The 19,765-nt window shown below is 45.6% G+C and overlaps 1 protein-coding gene across 1 annotated transcript in view; it reads right to left on the reverse strand.

Annotated features, from left to right (window-relative positions):
• Positions 1 to 19,765, reverse strand: part of USP43 (ubiquitin specific peptidase 43) — a 920,725-nt gene that overhangs the window by 89,900 nt on the left and 811,060 nt on the right. The gene's annotated exons all lie outside the window — the stretch shown is intronic.

Consider the following 19,765-nt stretch of genomic DNA (forward strand, 5'->3'; position numbering starts at 1 on the left):
CTTTGTTAACTTTAAAGGGTCTTCTGGATTTTCCGGCGGGGCCCCAAAGAACCCTGGCAAAACTTCCCTCATGGGGTCTGATTCAAATGCCGGGAGGAATTACCTGCTCAGAAAGAGAATAACAGAGTATCCCTGGGGACATTGTCAAAGGCACGAATACCGCATAAAAGGACAGTTTCCTGAACACTACCGGGCTTATTTACAAGCCTCTTGCGCCACCGGTGCGTCACTTTTTGTGACGCACTGCTGGCGCTTCCTCCTGCCCCATATTTACAAGGACATGTAAAGCCACCCTGCATGGCTTTTCCTGTCCTTGTAAATATGGCCCTCTCATGCAACACTTTGCATGAAAGGGGTGTGACATTGGTGTTGATGTGGGTGTTCCCACACAACACCTATGTATTTTGCCACATTTCAAAATTTTAGGAGGATTCGTAAATCTGGAAATGAGTGTTAATGCTACTCCACCCCAGGGGTGGCATAGCGAGGTGCAACAAGGAGAAATATTTACATTTCTCCTCATTTTTCCTCTTTCTAGGGGTGCTGCATTATGCGGCACACATAGAAAGAGGAAAACACCTCTTAATTTTGTTGTTGTTTTTGAGCAGGAAGATATCCCTTCCTGCACAGAAACAATCTTCTCTCAACGCAGGTACCCTGCACCGCAAGAGTGCCTGGGTGGCCCATAGCAGCCGATTGTGCACCAGCGCAGGTGAATGCGCAAGGATCAGTCATATTGTTTTAAATAGGAGTCATCCCTGTGCTTTGAAAGTGCAGCAGCGTGGTGGAGTCAAAGTGCTTGCGGTGCCACGCTGCGGCACTTTCTTGTAAATAAGGCCCTACATATTTGGTTTATAAAAAAAAAAAAATCTAAAATGCCGATCTACAGTGCTAATTTTTGTTTGGAAGTCTGCTTGGCAGTGGGGCAGGATCTCTTATCCTTCACCCAATTCTCAAGTCTGGACAGTAATGCACAAGCAAACTTTTTGAACGCTATCAAGTAGAATAATAGGTCGGTAATTTGCCAGGTTGTTTCTAATACCCTTCTTAAGAGAGGAACAATTTAAGCTCCTGGAAAAACATGCAGGGACCGGTGCACCATTCAAGACTGCATTACTCAGAGATGTGGTGGAATTTTCCAATAGAATAGGATAATTTTTTTTTTATATGATACCTTGGACCTTGAGCATTTTTTGTACATCTATGGCAGACATGTTCTCCTACAGTGTAAAGTGCTCAAGTCACTTGGTCTTGACCGTGCATATCAAAGGAATAAGAGCTGCCTCTGGTTCTAAACACAATAGTGAAACGCCAGAGTACCACACTGTCACAGTAATATGAGGTTCAGTTATAGGGCTGCGTATCTTACCAAAGGCAGTTATGCACCAAAAGGACCACGAGTCCCTTGATCTTCATGAAACAAGTAGTTCCTGCCATTAGATATATTCCCAGCTCCCGTTGCATTCGCTATACTTTGATACAGGGGCGGCTCCTCCACTAAGGTGGAGGAGCATCGCCCCACTGCCGAAAGGCAGCAGATTAAAAATAAATGTATAATAAAATTACTTTATTATCATTTTATTTTTAACTTTCTCCCTAAGCCGCCGAGATGGATGCGGGCCATCCTCTCTATTCCAGCATCATTAGCTAGGGAAGAGGAGCGATAGGTGCACTTTAAGTGTGCAAGTCTGTTTGGCCGGCTGTCTTAGGCCAGCCAAACAGACATGCGCACTTAGCATTTTTCCACCTGGCTGTATGTGTTGCACAGCCAGGTGGAGAACCAGCACAGGCTTTCAGGCCTTAACTGAGCGGCATTTCAGCCCACTTAGGTCACTCATGAGACCAGCATCATGATTGGATATGGATGGGAGCAGAGAAGCATTGAGCCGCCGGGAGCAGAGGAGCACTGAGGTGGCGTCCGGCAGCAGGAGCGGCAGGTAAGTTCTTTTATGCTTTTTTTTAATTACTACCCCCCTGCCTCACCAAGTGTTATTGGCAGTGGCTGCTACTGCTTTGATATCGGTGGCTTGCAGCCTTACTTTCTTCCGGGGTAGCACAATTAACTGCTGCAATTAGAGCAGACCTAGCTCCCCGGCAGTTTTTTCCACCTAATGATCTCTTACATGGTGATGCAGTCTCTTGACCGGAACTGGCGTGGACAAGAGTGGGGCTATATGCAGGGGCGTAAACCATCGGGGCTCTAAACTACTGAGTTACGCTGAGGATTACAATATATTCAACCAATTTTTAACCAAATTAAAAAGATTTTAGAGAGTTTTGATATTTGATTCATAATGCTTTGAAAGTTCTGTTTAGGTCTAGCTACAGCTTTAGATGTCTCACCATAGTACACAAAAAAGTGATGGATGGAATGCTTGAATTAATCTCAGCCACTGGCAATCAATAAAGGCCACATCCCAGGTTGTCGATATTTTGCATACCTTGCCGCCTGCTCCAATGTGGACAGTCCAGCCCCAAATGCCTGGCAGTTTCTCTTGGAGCAAGGTGAAGACTGATTTGCATATGGCTGGGTCCAAACTGAGGTGCAATGATGGTCAAAATAACGATGGACTTGGATGCGACCTTGAGTAATTACCAGTGTCTGAGATTAATTCTAGCATTCCATCCATCACCTTTTGTATACTTGAGTGTGAAGCCCTAAGTGGGACAGACGGGTATGCCTAGACATGGGTCCCGTGCACACTGTGCCACTGGAGCTAAGATGTACCCGATTGATGTGCCTTAAAGAGTACGAAACCGGCCCTGTGTTGCTTGTGTTCCAGTTCAGGGAGGACCTGCCCTTGCAGGTCGGGATGGACTATTCCCTTTGGAGCAGAGTCAATACTGATTATCAGTGGCTGAGATTAATTCAAGTAATCACAATAGGGCAACCCACTATTCCCCAAGGAATTGGGTGTATTAGTTCAATAACAATAGATCCCTTGAGGATTTATTCAGTAGAAATTAATTAGTTAATTAGGTAGTCACAATAGTGATCTTAATTTCCTTGAACTCAAAACAGCAAAAGAGAAAATCACAATGTGCAATAATCGAAAAAATGACCCAAGTTCATTTTTAGTTGTTTAACAAAAATAAATTTGTATTTTCAATTTTTGAAGTAGTGAAACAATACACTTTACATTTCAGTCTGACGCTGCGACATTTTCTTACACAACTAAAAAGCATTGGTGGCTTTAAAAAATCCTTTCAGTTTATATGGATTAAGTTCAATATATAGCCAAACATGTGGTTGGCTCTGTTTTGTTTGTAAGAAATGTCATTGACTACTGCTAATGAGATTCCAAAGAAGACAGTAGTTTTATGTTGCCGTACATGAGATTAATTCAAGCATTCCATCCAGCACTTTTTTATGCTTTAGATGTCTGGCATGATCCATTGCAGTCATAAATCATACAAGCAAACACAGCAGACAATACAAAATATAAAATACCCATTGTCATTCTCAAACCCTGTCTGGGAACCCTGCATAGCTGTCCTGTCTGCATAGAACACAAGTGAACCTATACTGCTGGCGTATAATGGAAGACAGGAAGAGGCTGCAGGCCTTCAGTGGGCCAAGACCTATCCGTAGGGTCACAGCGCCTACAGCACCCATCTAAGTGACTACAGGTGTCCCCAGGAAAAAAACGGCTATCTACAAAATAGTATTATAAATACTGTTTGACTATAATTATGTTTCTTTAATCTCGACATTGCAGCTGGACGTTTGTGCTGTCACTTCATCTGCCGATTTGGCTAACCTGCCTCCGGTCAGCCTCATAATTCACCTGCCCATGTGACATCGAGCATAAAAAAACAGCCACATCGGCTCACCTGGGAAACTATTGTCCTGGCTCCCTGCTGGAACAAGACAGAATTGTTGCTGCATGAGCCCCTTAACAAGCAATAGAACCTAATTAAGCAGACAGCTCTGCTCATTAGATAAAATAGTCAATTCCGACCATCAGGCTCGAGTGGCACGTCAAGCTTTGGACATTAGTATGCTGTGACGCGGCTTATAGACGTCTGCACCTAGGGTGACCAGATTCCCCAAAACAAAATACCGGGACAGGCCATAGAAAGACATAGAAGAACTACATTTTGCAGCAACCATCGACATAAAAGTCAGACTATTTGACAGCTGTCAGACATAGAAAAAAAAGGACTACTATGACAGCCCCCTCCAGAAACACATATGGAGCATTACAGATGACAAATCAGAGGTCTTTTATTGGCTGTAAACTTAGCTCCATTTTAACAGACTTTCCCTCAACATTTGCTATAGTTGGTGACCACCAGTTGGTGACCACCCTTGCCTTGAAACTCCAGATACGTATGCGTATTAGATAAAGGAACATACATATTCAGTAGTCAACAAAAGCAGGTGCTGTTGTTTGTAGAATACTCCTCCCCATAAAGCCCCCCCCCTAAATTTAGCACAGTTGACTGAAATAAAAATAATTTTTGCTTCAATAAAACAAGTTCACATTTCCAAGATCTTATTGGTTGAAGCTATATATACATACATATACACTGGGTAAACAATCCATAAAGTAGCAACAAACTGATAGACAGCTAAAAACTTGAAAAAAGTGATAGCTGAAATGTTTGAATTAATCTCATTCAATGGCAATTACTCGAGAGTCAAATTTCAGTCCATCAGTATTTTCCACACCATGCCTCTTCAGTTTGGACCTAACCATATGCAAATCTGTGTGTCACTAGAACCAAGCTATACCTGCTTTTGAGCCCCAACTATGGCAAACACCAATCCTGGGTTGCTTGTGTTCTGGTTCAGGGAGAACATAGCAAACACAAGGAGATGATGGACGCAGTGCTGACACTTCTCAGACACTCACCCCCAGTCACGGATCTGGGTTGAATCCATCATCGTTCTTTAGCTCACTTAGCCACCTCAGTTCAGACCCAGCTATATGCAAATCTGTCTTTACCCTGTGCCTCATGGAAAAAGTCCAGCCTGAACTGCCAAGCCAGGTCTTCCCTGAACCGGAAACAAGCATCCTGGGACCGGTTTCTGGGTAACACCCTTCATCAGTCAGGCTAGCTTGAATCCAGTGGCAAAGTGAGCAAGGGACCCACGTCTGGTCATACCCTGCCAACTTATGGTGAACAAAGCAAACACAAGGAGATGATGGAAGAAGTGCTGAAACTTTTCAGACACTCACCCCCAGTCACAGATATGGGTTGAATCCATCATCGTTCTTTAGCTCACTTTGCCACCTCAGTTCAGACCCAGCTATATGCAAATCAGTCTTGACCCTGCGCCTCATGGGAACAATCCAGCCCGAACTGCCAAGCCAGGTCTTCCAGACGTGGGTGCCTTGCTCTTTTTGCCACTGGATTCAAGCTAGCCTGGCTGATGAGGGCTGTTAGCCCGAAACCGATCCCAGGATGCTTGATTCCGGTCCAGGGAAGACATGGCTTGGCAGTTCGGTCTGGACTGTTCCCATGAGGCACAGGGTCAAGACGGATTTGCACATAGCTATGTCTGAAATGGGGTGGCAAAGTGAGCTAAAGAATGATGATGGATTCCACGCAGATCTGTGACTGGGGGTGAGTGTTTGAAAAGTTTCAGCACTCCCTCCATTATCCCCTTGTGTTTGCTCAGGGAGAACATAGCCAGGCAGGCCGACTGGACTGATCCCATTGGAGCAGGGTCAAGACTCCCATCTATCACTTTTTATTTAGTTTAAGAAAACAAATTGACCAAAATATCCCTTTTCATATTAAAGAGAGATTCTTGCATATGAAGGAAGGCTGGAGGAGGTGCGGTTCTCACAAATGCAAATAGACATCCCAAGCTTGAAGGCGACTGCCTAATCTTTATATAGGCACCAGAACCCTTTTGAAATGGGTCAGGTTTCCCTACGTATCGGTGGAATTAACATAGTTTTCTGTTGGGCTTCTACCTTGTAGTGATGTACACGTGTGCTAAAGTGTAATGATATTTCTTTAATGTACTGAACAGCCAACTCAGTGCCTGGCATATAAACAACTACCAGTAGACTGATAATGTAAAAATAATATACTGATGTAGAAACCTTGAGTGATGGAACTTACACAGGATAAAAACATTTAGAGTACATTTACATGTTGTGCATATTTAAACTTGTGAGGCAGTGGGAGAGGTGGCATCTGAGGGTAAAGAGATTGGGCTTTGGGTTAAGCATTTTCAAGACTTACAAGGCAAGTTTGTAAAGAATGCTTGAAAACCAGATGGGAAAAACTGACTCAGAGCTGCATGGTATATTTTCGGTTTTCTGTGTCCAAGCACGATGAAGGTGCAAAACCTTCAGGACATAAGTTCCTTAAGAACCTTTTGGATGAGGTACCAACCCCCCACTACCAAGCAAGCAAGCCCCATAACACCTCAAGAGTACATCTTCGAATCTTCTAAGTTTATTTTTAGCTCCAGTGGACCTTTCATAAATTCATCCTCTGTCTCCTCTACAACAGTAACATTTACCTCTTTTCCTCATTCACTCACAAACGCAGGCCCTTTGTCACACTTATCTCCTGGTTATCAGTTACTTGCACGCACTTTTGCCTTGTATCCATGAAATTTTAAACAGATGGCTGGTATGTTTTTGGGACGGTGGAAATAAAAAGAAAATGGCCCATAGGCATTTGAATACTCAAGTTGGAGACTCGTGCTGGCTTGCTGCTTGGAGGGCAAGTCTGGTGTGGCTGCTGAAGGATCAGCTTTCTGTCTGGGGCTGTTCGGGCTGTGGAAGAGTCATGCCGAATAGTTACACTCCAGGCCCCTTTCACTGTTGGCAGCTGCTTGGTTATGATGTATTGTTTACATGTTCCATAAAAGGGCAGAGCAGGGTTACACAGGTGGCTGGCTGGATCTTGCTGCAGGTGGTGACCTCTGACTCCTGTAGCAGGGTAGTGCTGGTCACTGGTGGTTTAAAGGCACTGGTGTCTCGATGGTTGGTGCAAGGATGTTGTTGCAGCGTCATAGAAATAACGGGAAATCCAGAGAGAAAATGTCTCTCTTTGAAGGATTTCCCTTCCTTCTACATAGATCACCTATGAGACCTCAGGCTGTAACTTTTCCAGCAGTGAAAAGAGAGTGAATATTTATATCAGTTTATATCAGTGCGTGTACTGAACTGACACTACTAAAAAACCGGGACATTTCTGTAAATAACCTGGGCACTACCCAAAAACCGGGAGGACATTTCTTCAATTTGGAGGAAAGTGTCGGGACACTTTTCCATAAACTGGGACCGTCCGGGGAAATCCGGGAAGTCTGGTCACCCATCCTCACCACCACTAAGGAAAAATATTACGTGCCTCATCACAAAGCAGGGCTTTTAAAGTAGGAAATAGATTCCTATTGCTTTAGTCCTATATCTAGATTAGATTTCTGACGTTTTAAAGAATACAGAAAGAGTCGGAGGCGGTTGCTCGACCTACGCAAATGGAATGACGTCACAGGGGAAGAGGAGGAGACTAACAGACTCCCCTGCCGCACGCCCACCATCGAGGATGGCAGTAAAAATGTAGCAAAGCAGCAAACACTCAAACACACTCTGCATTTCAGAATGGGTTATATCCAGGGCCAATGGAATTATGCTTTCCACGGTGACGCCTTTTTCCCGCACAATTATGGATTTCCGCATTTACCAGATATTACATCATCTACTGCATAATCTGCAGATTTTAACAAAAGAAAATAGTTTTTAGCTCAAACGGTTCAAAAGTTTACTAAAAACGCAGCGATGTGGTTTGGTGCACAGTGGAAAAGCCCTTTGCAAAGGTTAACCAGTCATTGTTCTTTTCCTTTTTCCATTATTTGGTTGTTAAATTTGTACCAATGAGAGGAAATCATTGCCCAGACAGTATTTCCAGGTGTAAAAACTACAAAGAATTGAAGTACTAGTCTCAAAAAGTGTGCCCCATTATGCTGCATAATTTGCATTTTCTTGCTGCAAAATTTAGTAAACACTCCCGCATAATTTGGTGCTTCCCTGCCACATAATTCCAGGGGCCCTGGATATATTTAATAGCGATCTAGACTGGCATTCATCAAGTGTATGTCTGTCTTTCACTGGATCCCATACCCAGTCTGGAGCAGGCGACATGGCAGTTCTATGTCTAGGAATAGCAAAGCGCATCCACATTTAGCGGCCATATTTGGTGTGAGTCTAGGTGAGTGTAAGTCTGTGGAGGCGTGCATGTCTGACTAGGTCTGCGGGTGGACATCTGTCTACTGGTGACCCTGGTATTTTCTGACCTATTTTGCCAGCATGGTGGCCACACCTGAAATAATAACACTGAGGCGTATTGTGATCATCCATGTCCGTTGTGTGTCAGAACACCAATAACAAAATAATTGTCTGGCTTCAACATTTTGGCCTAAATATAATTTATAAAACATATTACTTTCCTGAGTGTAGATTTTATATTACTAACTTCAAAGGAGTGATGCTTTTTTAAACAATACTTTGTCGGATGATATTGTGATACCATACCTCCATGGCATAGTGATGGCCATTTTACGAATTATGGTGCGCGTCTCTAAAATGCTAATGATCGTTCTTGGCATAATGGTGGCTAGACCTGGCATAATAGTTTATTTCCATCTCTGGAATAATGGTTGTCCTGTACATTGCAGCCATTCTTCACTTACTGTACGCATCCTTGTCACTTTAGGGGTCATCTCGGTCATAATGATGGCCATTACATGCATAGGATGTTGCCCTGTCATTATGGCGACTACCACTGGCAAAGAGCCTTGGACTGAAGGTGAACCTCATTGAGGACACCAGAAATAGGCCAGCACTAGAATGAAGTTTATTGTGTTCCAATTTAAAGAAGGGACCGGGCTTGACAGTTTCCGCTGGACGTTTCCTATTGGAGGAGGAACTTATCTGATTTGCATATGGGTGATCTCTGCCTAGAGTGAAATAGTGGGACAAAAACATAATGGACTGGAATGTGGCCCCTCGAAAGTGCCAGCGGCAGAGATTAATGTACACACGAGGAAAGAGAGGTACAAAGTTACAGGAATTGAAAGTGGACATGGAGAGAAGTTTGGGCCAGTACAGGCGTGTGCATACACCGAGAAACAAGGAAACTGGGAGACCAGGAAAACAGAAACAAGCATTTACAATGCAACGGTCTCGGCATTGTTAAAGTTAGAGCTATTGGCATTGCTCATGACAATGTCGTTTCATTAAATGTTTTAAAAACAAAACCAAACAAAAATAATGTCATGAGCAATGCCAATAGCTCTAACTTTAACAAAGCATGCAATGTGCTGCAAAGCAAAAATGTGTTTAAAATCCACTGAACGCACTTGTGGGTACAGTTATTAGAACTGATTGCTAAACTTACCGCTTATGTGCAATTTAGTAATATTTTTGGTATATATTTAGAGCTACACACCTTCGAACCGAACCTATGCCATCACCTCATCTATACGCAGTTGCTAATTTTTATAAAACAATTCCTTCCTTCGAATATTCAGTCCCACAGAGATTCGCTCATTTATTTATGTAAAAGTGTATTATAGCGCACCGCTATTAAAAAGCACATAAGCGCTATAGAAGAAACTAACAGTTACGCGCAACATCAGTACGCCAAGAACATGTGTCTGGACTTCAGGCACTTCATCCGACACAGGTCCTACCACTACAACACAGGTTGAGAAGTGATGACGGTGAAGCGGGCAGCCAATGTAAGAAATATGGGCTAAAAGCAACCGGTCCCAGGGGATGATGGGGAGAGAGGCTCCGCGCACTCAATGCATTTAAGAGATTTGGGGAGGGTAAGAAAGGTGCAGACCACCCGCGGTCAGGTGGTGACTGAGATGAACAGGCCACAGTACCATGGGTGGGTCTGAGCCCTAGGGCTATCTCCGTTGGCAAAGCGCCAATAAAGATGGTGAGTGGCATTAACTAAACTCCAGTTGACAAAATAAGGTCAGCGGGGGCTTTCTTTTTGTCGGGGGGGGGGGAGGTGGGGGCGATTTAAGCCGATTTACTTTGTTTATGCGGTGTTTTGCTGTGCTTTGCGATGCCCCATGCGTGCATAGATTATGATCTAGAACCCTGCCTTGCCTGTTGCAGCGTGAGTCCCAGGGGATGACGGGGAGAGAGGCTCCGCTCACCCAATGCATTTAAGAGATTTGGGGAGGGTAAGAAAGGTGCAGACCACCCGCGGTCAGGTGGTGACTGAGATGAACAGGCCACAGTACCATGGGTGGGTCTGAGCCCTAGGGCTATCTCCGTTGGCAAAGCGCCAATAAAGATGGTGAGTGGCATTAACTAAACTCCAGTTGACAAAATAAGGTCAGCGGGGGCTTTCTTTTTGTCGGGGGGGGGGAGGTGGGGGCGATTTAAGCCGATGTACTTTGTTTATGCGGTGTTTTGCTGTGCTTTGCGATGCCCCATGCGTGCATAGATTATGATCTAGAACCCTGCCTTGCCTGTTGCCGCGTGAGCGCCTCACCATGCGCCGAACGAGTTCAAGGAGCTTCCATTCTGGGCTTGTCAGGCACGCCACAGGCACGTATCTTAAAAGCATGCCGGGCGCTTCTGGCAGCTTGGAGCAGACAGGAATGTACGACCTGTTAGATTCTGTTTAGGCAGTGTTTACTTTAATAGTGCGCCACTGGAATGTACTTTATGTAGCGCGGGAAACAGCAGTCGCCGAAGTGTTCACCTACAAAGTTGTTAAACAAAGCCATTAAAAATCACAAACCAAACTATTGCTGCCGAGGGCACCGGAAGACACCACCGCCTTTCTCCGAGGCAGAGTAGAAATGCCTCGGAGAAAGGCAGCGGCATTTTCGGATTCGGGGGCGTGTTTGTCTTTTCTCTCCTCCAGCCATTGGCTGGAGGAGAGAATGAGACTTCTTGCAAAAAACACGCCCCCCGATCCGAAAAGGACGGGGCCTGATCGGAGTGACGGGACCTCTTCTCCAATGGCTGGCCAGCATTGAAGAGGCCAGCCAATGGAGAACAGGGGAGAAGAGGGGTGGGTTCAAGCCCCTCTTCTCCAAAACATTAAATCTCTCGACTTCCGGTTCTGCCTTCGGCAGACCGGATGGTCCCGAGACCTAAAAAACGAAGGGAAACAGACGCCCTAGAAGAAAAGGGCACGTCTAAGCGAAAACGTACAATCCGGCAATCCCACAGAGACACACAGCCATAGCAAGGGCAGACATGCGCTTTAAAAATACAAACTACGGTTACATAACAAAAAGCAGCCATCACTTAACTTGTCAGATTGCTATGGTAAGAACGACAGAGACACGCGAAAAAAGAGGACATTCCACTAGATGGCAGCAAAGGATAACGGATTGTGATTTTAGCGACTGGTATAATTTGTACTTGGATGTCTGGGTGCACTCAGAATTGAGTAGGATGCAAGTGTTAACACCCCAGGCCATGACCCACGTGACAAGCTACTAACTTAGACTTAGCTTTTCAGATGTCCATGCCTGGAACAAAACTTCTTAACGGCCAATTTTTCAATGTCCATACGCACATATGTGATGCGCTCCTCCATTCTTTCTGTTATGGGATAGTACGAGGGGTGCGCAAGCCACTGAAAGCTCGAGCCAGGCGGCTCTGGTTCAGCTCGAGGTCCTCTTGGACTCTCTAGCCCAAAACGAGCCGAGCTTCCATGTGGCTTTTTCCTCCCGTCTAATCTCATGCACAAAGAACTAAACAAAACAGTGACCTTTGATATACAACAAGAAGCATCGTCCCAATGAACACTATTTAACAGACTGTTCACAAAGTAAGCACTGTTCCTAAAAAGTAAGTGTCAAGGCTCTCGCCAGGAGGCCACTGCAGCTTGCACCACACATTGCCCCTCACATGCTGCCAATGATAGCAACAACAACTACTAACCATCACACGCCTACAAGTTTGATAATTTGGACTATTTCAGGTCCCCAAAGCTATTGAGAATGGCTTGGACGGTAGGTAATAGTCACTTCTTTAATGTATATTGAATTATTCATTGACTGTTCTAGTGGTCATCTCAAAATTAGGCAGACAGCACCACCTTGTGGCAGACTGTCACAAGTACAGGTGTTGACAATTAAGTGCTGGTACCAAGCACCGGATACCACCGGCTCAAATTAAGCACCGTTTAGGAGCCCATGTGCTCTTTATTTAATAACTCTGGACGTTTTAAAGATTGCTGCACAGTGGCTCTTGTGGCCTCTTCAAAGTGCAAGACTGCTATGTGGACAATGAATAGGGATGCAATTCTCAACAGGAGGTCAGGTCATTTAAGCTTTTATGGGGGTGACTGGATAGGGGCATTTAGCTAGAAGGCTCACACTGCGTCTAACATACTCTTTATTCATAAATCGGGACCGCACAGGTGAAAGCTTGGCAGCGAGTATGAAGCACTATACAGTTTTAGGTCTGGCTGGACAACGCAGCTGTCTCCAATGTCTATTGCTACCAGTGATTTGAGTACATACAGAGCAGGCTCCGACTGCACCCAGTGGAGTATTTCGCTATCTTCTCATTATGTTGGCAGCTTGGTATTTCATTCCGCCTCCAATGGAGTGTTTACATTGCAATTCACTAGGCATTGTACTACACCTCAAAAGTACAAAGAATCAGGATACAATCAATTATTCTCATAAATGCACAGAATACAGAAGGCAAACTTTTTTCACTTCAGCAGGTGTTTTTTCCCATATTTTAGTCAGTACTTAAACTGCATGCAAGAACATGGGGCCCATGTGTGTCCGAGCTCTTTGAGACAAATCCTCTTTTCTTTAAGGAAAATGGGCTACATTGGGGAAAAAAAAAGATTGCTTTATTGAAAAGCAATCACAGAGATGATAGTCTGGTGACCCCAGCACACCACCATCCCTGTGATAGCCATCGTTCCTACTGGGGTGCAAACTGCAACCCACCTCATTAATATTCATGCGGTAGGTCGATTTGCAACACACTAGGAATCACTATTCAATTCAATGTTATCTTACATCAGGAATTATGATTTCCTAATTACGGTTCAGTAAGAATCAAAATTCGGAAATCACAATTTCTATTTTTTGCTCATCCTGCTCCAAAAGAGGGGCGGCTGATAATGAATAGTAATGGGGGGGGAGAGAAGGGGGCCGTGGCAGAGGGGGAAGTAGAAAAAGAAAAAAAAATTGTCTTCCCTGCCGCCGCCTCTCCTCCGTCTTTCTTCTGTTGACAAAGCAGAAAGCACACAGGCTCCCAGACTCCCCTAACCAATCACGCCGCTGCTGTCACCAGCATGACAGAACCGCTGTGAATGGTCTGAGCACCCTGGTTTGGCACTCAGACAGGGAGTGGGAGCCTGCCCATGTTCTTTATCCAAGCTGTGCCATACAGCCAGGTGGAGAAATGCTAAATGCACATGACTGTTTGGCCGTCCCAAGACAGTCGGCCAAGCCATCATGCGCACTTAGAAATTGTCCACCACTCCTCCTCTTGCTGGCTGGGACGACAGCCCAGCCCCACTCCACACTGCACCTAAAATGCATCAGAACTGAGCCAGTGCGGAAAAATAAAATGATAACATTATGTTAACATTTTATTTTTCATTTTTGCACTGCTCAGAGAGCAGAGGGGCGACGCTCCACCGCCTTAGCAGAAGAGCCGCCGCTGTCACGAAATCGTTCATATTTCATAAAGAACAGCTGACAGTGAGAGGACGTGCTCAGTGAAATCTCATCTCTTTTGAAGAAATCCAGCTACGGTGTCATCACACACCAGTTGTCTATGCAGTGTGTTCGGGTAGCCCCTCCATGCTGCTCTGAGGCTTGTGTAGCTCTTTACCAAATGTACAAAGAGCATTGAATAACTGCAGGAGAGAGGCTCAGGTGAAAAAGAGGCCGCGGGGAGCATGGCTGCCGCTTTGAAAGGTACAACAGGATTCTGGGGAAGCCTGAGTGAATATTTATAAGACTGGAGCATACAATGATACCCCAAGGAGTCTGGCTTAGAGTACATTTAAATATTTAAGAAACATGTCTCTCTGCAATTGCTAACTACTGGTTTGCTATACATAATTAATACAGATGTCAGCCCGCATAAGCACAGATCAAGCATGCTTGGAAGCGCCGGCCCTTACAGGGTGGGACCGCGAAGCGCAGTACTGTGCTCGCAATCTGATCAGAAGGGTCAGGCCTATAGGAAGCAGAGAGACTTCATGACCGGTGGCGGCATCGAGAACAGTGTTTCCCAAACTGTGGGTGGTCGCGAGCCGATTTTGGTGGGTCACACAAGTCAAAGCAGGAAATAAAGATGCCTTTAAATTATCTATCTACCCTGGTGACATTTGCTGTGTGGCAAAGAGAGGTCAAATGTCCGGCTGTGTCTTACATCTTCTACCGCATAATTGTCGAACACTGGGACTGGTGTTTACAAATGATCCTCACTTTGCAGTCAGACAAAGAAATGTAAGGTGACTCATATGACAGTCTTGCTGGGGTACAGGAAGGGTTAAAGGAAAGGATACAGGATGTCATTTGTCTTGTCACACAACAAAATGTAAAAACCTGTTAGTGAACTGCACACATTCAGCAGTTAGGAAAGCAACAATGAAGCACTTTCTGGTAATTCAGAAGTGTGATGCAGCGGCGTCACTAGGGGGGTGCGGGGGGTGCGGACCGCACCGGGTGACACCATCCCATGGGGGTGACACCAATCTCAGATCTGGTTAGAAAAATGTTTACAACATGGCGCAGGCGTTGCACGCCACGCACGCACGAAGCACCTACTAGCATAGTGGTGATGGTGCGATGCGCGGCGTGCCCAGTTTATGGGTCCCAGGGCCGTCAATCTTATAGCGCTACCAATGACGGCCCTGGGACCGCCCCCACGTTGTGCTCCTCTGATGCGCGCCACCACCACGCGCTTAGACTGAGAGGAGACAGACAGTCTCGGCGTTGGAGTGCTGCTGGGCGATATACAGAACGAACCCTTACGGTAGGGGCCCAGCCCAGCCACCACCACAGTGGAGTCAGAGTCGAAATAAAAGGTAAGATCAAGATATCATGTCACTGTTACTGTGACTGTGATCTGAGTCAGGAGCTTGCCTCTCAGGCCAGGGGCCCCCAGGCCTCAACCCAGCATCGCGGGTGCTAGGGCTGCCCCGGGCCCGGCCATTGCCACTTGTAGTTCCAGGTGGCAAAGATGTATTCCTCGTGAGAGGGGAGCAGGCTTATCGGATCGGGTTGTGACAGAGTTTGTAAGGAGCAGATAAGAGAATTGTGGCTATTGTTGCGGTTTTTTTTCCAATCTGTGAGCAAGACACATACTTTGTGTGCTGTGTATATTTTATTTAAATCGTTTGTTTAAATCTTTTGTATCATTATCATGACAACTATTAAAATGTCCAGATAACTCTGGGGATTAATGACTCCGCTGCAGAGCAATCCTTTGTCTGTTTTTAGTTTTTAAATGCAGATAAACTGTGGTTAACGTGGATAGCTCCGTGGGTTACTGCCTTTGTCACAGAGATACTTTGATTACTTGCAGTTCAGACGTTACAATCCTAACATAGGACACTGACTGACCTATGGACTGTCATCAAAGACATGCATTCAAACCAGAATGGTATAATCAGATTATTTTTTTTGTAATGCTAGTTAGTTCGAATTTTCCCAGTCTTTCATAATTCTAATGTTGCAATAAAGAGTTTGTTTGGGCAGATATAAATTCTAACCAGTAAAGCCAACCCACAACCACTGGGGTATGCTTTAAATCCTATGTTTGTGCTTCTCCAGACCTAACCCTCTAAACATATTGCCCAGCAGTATGGATGACATGTGATTCCTACACCTGGTAATCATCATTAGCTTATGTGACATTCCCTATAGGCTGATTTACATACTTGTATGACTCATTGTATCTGCATAATGTGTGCGTGATGTAAAGTACTGTGACAATCTAAACTACGAATAGCGCTATACAACAAATAAAATGCATACGAGAGAGGGGCTATGGAGAGATGATGGGCACTGTTGGAAGGTGGCAATGAGGGGAACATCGAGGGGGGGAAAGGCTATGGAGCGCTGAGAGTCACTGGTGGAGGGTGGCAATGAGGGAATCCGAGGAGGAGGTAATGGGGGGTGGAGCAACGGAGAGATGAGGGGCACTGGTGGAGGTTGTTTGTGAGGGAGTCTGAGGAGGTGGTCATGGGGGAGGGGTCTTGGAGTGATGAGGGGCACTGGTGGAGGGTGGTAGGGAGGGAGTCTGTCAGTTGTCGAAAGTGTGCCTTCTCTGTTGGTCTGTGGATGTCAAGAGGGTGGGGGGGTCTGTGGTACAGGCCAGGCGGACTGGAAGCTGAACATGGAGGTCGGAGGATGTTTGGCAGACAGGGGCAAAGGGAGAGAGAGAGACAGAGAGGAGAGAGAGAGTGAGGAGAGAGAGAGGGGGGCGAGAGAGAGAGGGGGGAAGAGGGAGACAGACAGACAGAGAAGGAGAGAGAGGAGTGAGAGAGAGAGACCAAGAGGAGAGAGAGACAGAGAAAGAGAAAGAGACAGGAAAGAAGCAAGACACGTGAAAAACCTGGGGGCATATTATCAAGAAATATGCCCTTGAGAATTCCCATAGAAGCCCATGTTAACACCAGAACCTGGGCTTCTATGGGAATTCTCAAATGCATATTATCAAGCCCATTATCGCCGCTTCAGCGGCAGTTTCCTGCCGCTAGAGCTGAAATAATGTTATTGCCTTTCTTGATAATATGCCCCCATATTGATGGCAGTACGGGATATCCTGGTGTAGGGTATGGGGTCTTCTGAGTAAGGGATGTCCTGGTTTAGGGTATGGGGCCTTCAGATTAGGAAATGTCCTGGTATGGGGTCTTCTGGTAGGTCCCTGAAGGATGCTTGAAGCCGTTTTATTTATTTATTTATTTATTTATTATATTTAGTGCATTTTTATAAAGCGCGGACATTACCCGAAGGTGTCAGAGCACTGTACAATAGAGCTAGTTACGTTACAAGAGAAAAGTAGAACAAAATAGAACATTACAAAGAGAAACAGGAGACTAAAAATGAAGGGCACACAAACACAAATTCCAACACAGCGCGCAGGGGTGAGGAATGTACAGAAAAAATAAAAATTTACAATGAAGAGCGAACTTCCAAGAGGGGCCTGAGAATGAAAGCTGCACCAGTCCAAAACCCCTGCTCGCATGGGCAGTAACGTCACGGTGGTCCCCTGGCCGGAGGACAAGACCCTGACTGTGAACCTTACCTCACGCTGATGGGACGCCATTTGCAGCGTCATTTGAACATTTTTTTTTTGGTCTGTGAGATAGGGCGCCAACTGTGTCCATTGGCGGACTCGGAGCAGGAGGAGGTCTATGCGGTAAGTAGTGAGGGGGTGAGATCATGAGTTACCCGTACCTGGTGACACCAACCCTAGTGACGCCACTGGTGTGATGGCGACAAAGATTTTAATAGAATCAGAACAAATCGAGAAACATTACTTGGTGATGCACAATTAATACATTTTCCCTGGAACCCAATTTCTCACCATTATCATTTGTGTACATTATGCTTTGATCAGTAAAACTGTATGTCTGTGCAAATTTAGTGACCATTCCATGGAAAATGGGCTGTAAATGACAACACGCTACCACACAATGCTTTAGTTACATTAATAAAGTCTAACGCCTCATGTCCATTAAGGCTGAGTTGCAAACGTTTGTCATAAAAAAAGTGAACTGTGGTGCTAAAAAGTTTGGGAACCACTGATCTAGAAGGAGACTAGGGCAGGGCACATTCTGTGACATGTTATGTTATGTTAAAAAGACTTTTAGAGCGCACGTTCACCAACGGTTTCTTGGCGCTTGAGCAGAGACTAGTTAGAACAATCACAGTGAAGGACAGACAATTAATTGTAGGCCAAGGTAAAGAGCCATGTTTTGAGGGATTTCCTAAATTTAGAGTAAGAGGAGGTAAGGCACAGTTCGGGAGGGAGGGAATTCCAGAACTGTGGAGCTAAGGTAGAAAATCGTAGACCGCCATGTTTTTTCCTTCTGAAAGGGCAGGGGGTCAAGAGGTTCATATTAGAGGAGCAAAGCTCTCGAGAGGGGACATATTGCTGGAGTTTGGTGGCGATAAAGACTGGTCCATGAGATGAAAGGGCTTGATGGATCATACAGCCAAGTTTGAAGAGACAGCGTTGCGAGACGGGGAGCCAGTGGAGGCTTTTAAGTAGCGGTTTGACGTGGTGGGATTTAGGCTGGCCATAGACAAGCCTAGCTGCATGGTTCTGTACTAATTGTAGGCGGTGGGGTTGGTAGGCCGGAATGCCGGAGTACAAGGAGTTAGCGTAATCGATGCGAGATATGACAAGGACAGGGATCACTTGGCTGAGCGCCTCCGTAGAGAGAAATCTGCTAATTTTACAAATTCTTCTTAGATGGTAGAAACGGGCGGAAACCACAGAATTGATTTGAGCCTTCATGGTAAGATCACTGCTAATAATGATCCCAAGACTCTTGACGGAGCTAACTGGAGAGGGGGGACAACCTAATGGTTTGGGCCAGAAGTTGGAGATCCTAGGATTGGCAGAAGCCCCGGTGAGAACTAGCTCAGTTTTATCAGGATTGAGCTTGAGCTGATTTAAGTTCATCCAGTTACTGATTAAAATTCATAGTGGATTGAAAGTTTTCCATTGAGGAGGGAGAAGAGTCAATGGTGAAGACTAGCTGGAGGTCATGGCATAGTTAAAAGTGACTACTTCTCTCTTGCGGAGGGCAAAGATCAGAGGAAAGATGTACAGGTTGAAGAGGAGAGGGGAGAGGGAGGAGCCCTACTGGACTCCACAGGACAATCTTCTCTTCTCCGAGGTGAAGTTAGCAAGGCGAACTGCTTGATAGCGGTCGCTAAGGAAAGAGGAGATCCACTTCAAAGGGAGCCCCCGGCACTATCAACCCGATCGACCAGTAAATCGTGGTCAACGGTGTCGAAAGCCACTGACAAATCCAGGAGCACAAGGGCCTGCGAGATGTTGTGGTCTGCCCCCTTCCTAAGTTCGTCGAGGATTGCCAGGACAATAGACTCGGTTGAATGTTTGGGTCTGAAGCCAGCTTGATGTAAGCCAAGGTAATGGGTGTGCTCGACAAAAGTGCTCAAGCACTTGGTGACATGGACCTCCAGGATTTTACCAAGGAAAGGTAGGAGCGATATAGGACGGAAGTTGCTGAGTGTTAGGGGGTCAGAGCCGGGTTTTTTTTTAGGATAGGCACAACTTCTGCGCTCTTGAAGAGGTTGGAGACAATACCCTCCTTGAGGGATCTGTTGAGAAGCAATATGGGGGGTTCGGGGAAGTGAAGGAAGGCTTCCCGAGTGATGTGAGGGGGACAGCTGTCCGTAGGGGAGCCGGAGCGCACCTGAGTGAGAAGGGAGAAAAAGATCTCCTGAGTGATAGGTGATATTAGGTCTAGGCAATGGGGATTCTGATAGAGGCAGTCAGAATCTGGGGGTAGGCTAACCTTGGGAATGCTGGCTTTGATGATATTGATTTTATCAGTAAAATAAGAGTTAAGAGAATCGCATAAGAGCTGAGAGGGGATGGGCTTAGCGGTGACGCGGTCAGGTTTAACAAGTTCATCCACGATGGAGAAAATGTCTTTAGCTTTGTTCGTGGACACGAGGATTTTTGACAAGAAATATTCAGATTTGGCTAGGAGGATGGCGTTTTTATAGTCTTTCAGAGCCATAGTGAAGGTTGCCTTTTTCAAAGGGCAGTAATCTAGTCTCCAC

Source organism: Triturus cristatus, chromosome 7 (genome assembly GCF_964204655.1).
Source record: "Triturus cristatus chromosome 7, aTriCri1.1, whole genome shotgun sequence".
Taxonomy (NCBI): domain Eukaryota; kingdom Metazoa; phylum Chordata; class Amphibia; order Caudata; family Salamandridae; genus Triturus; species Triturus cristatus.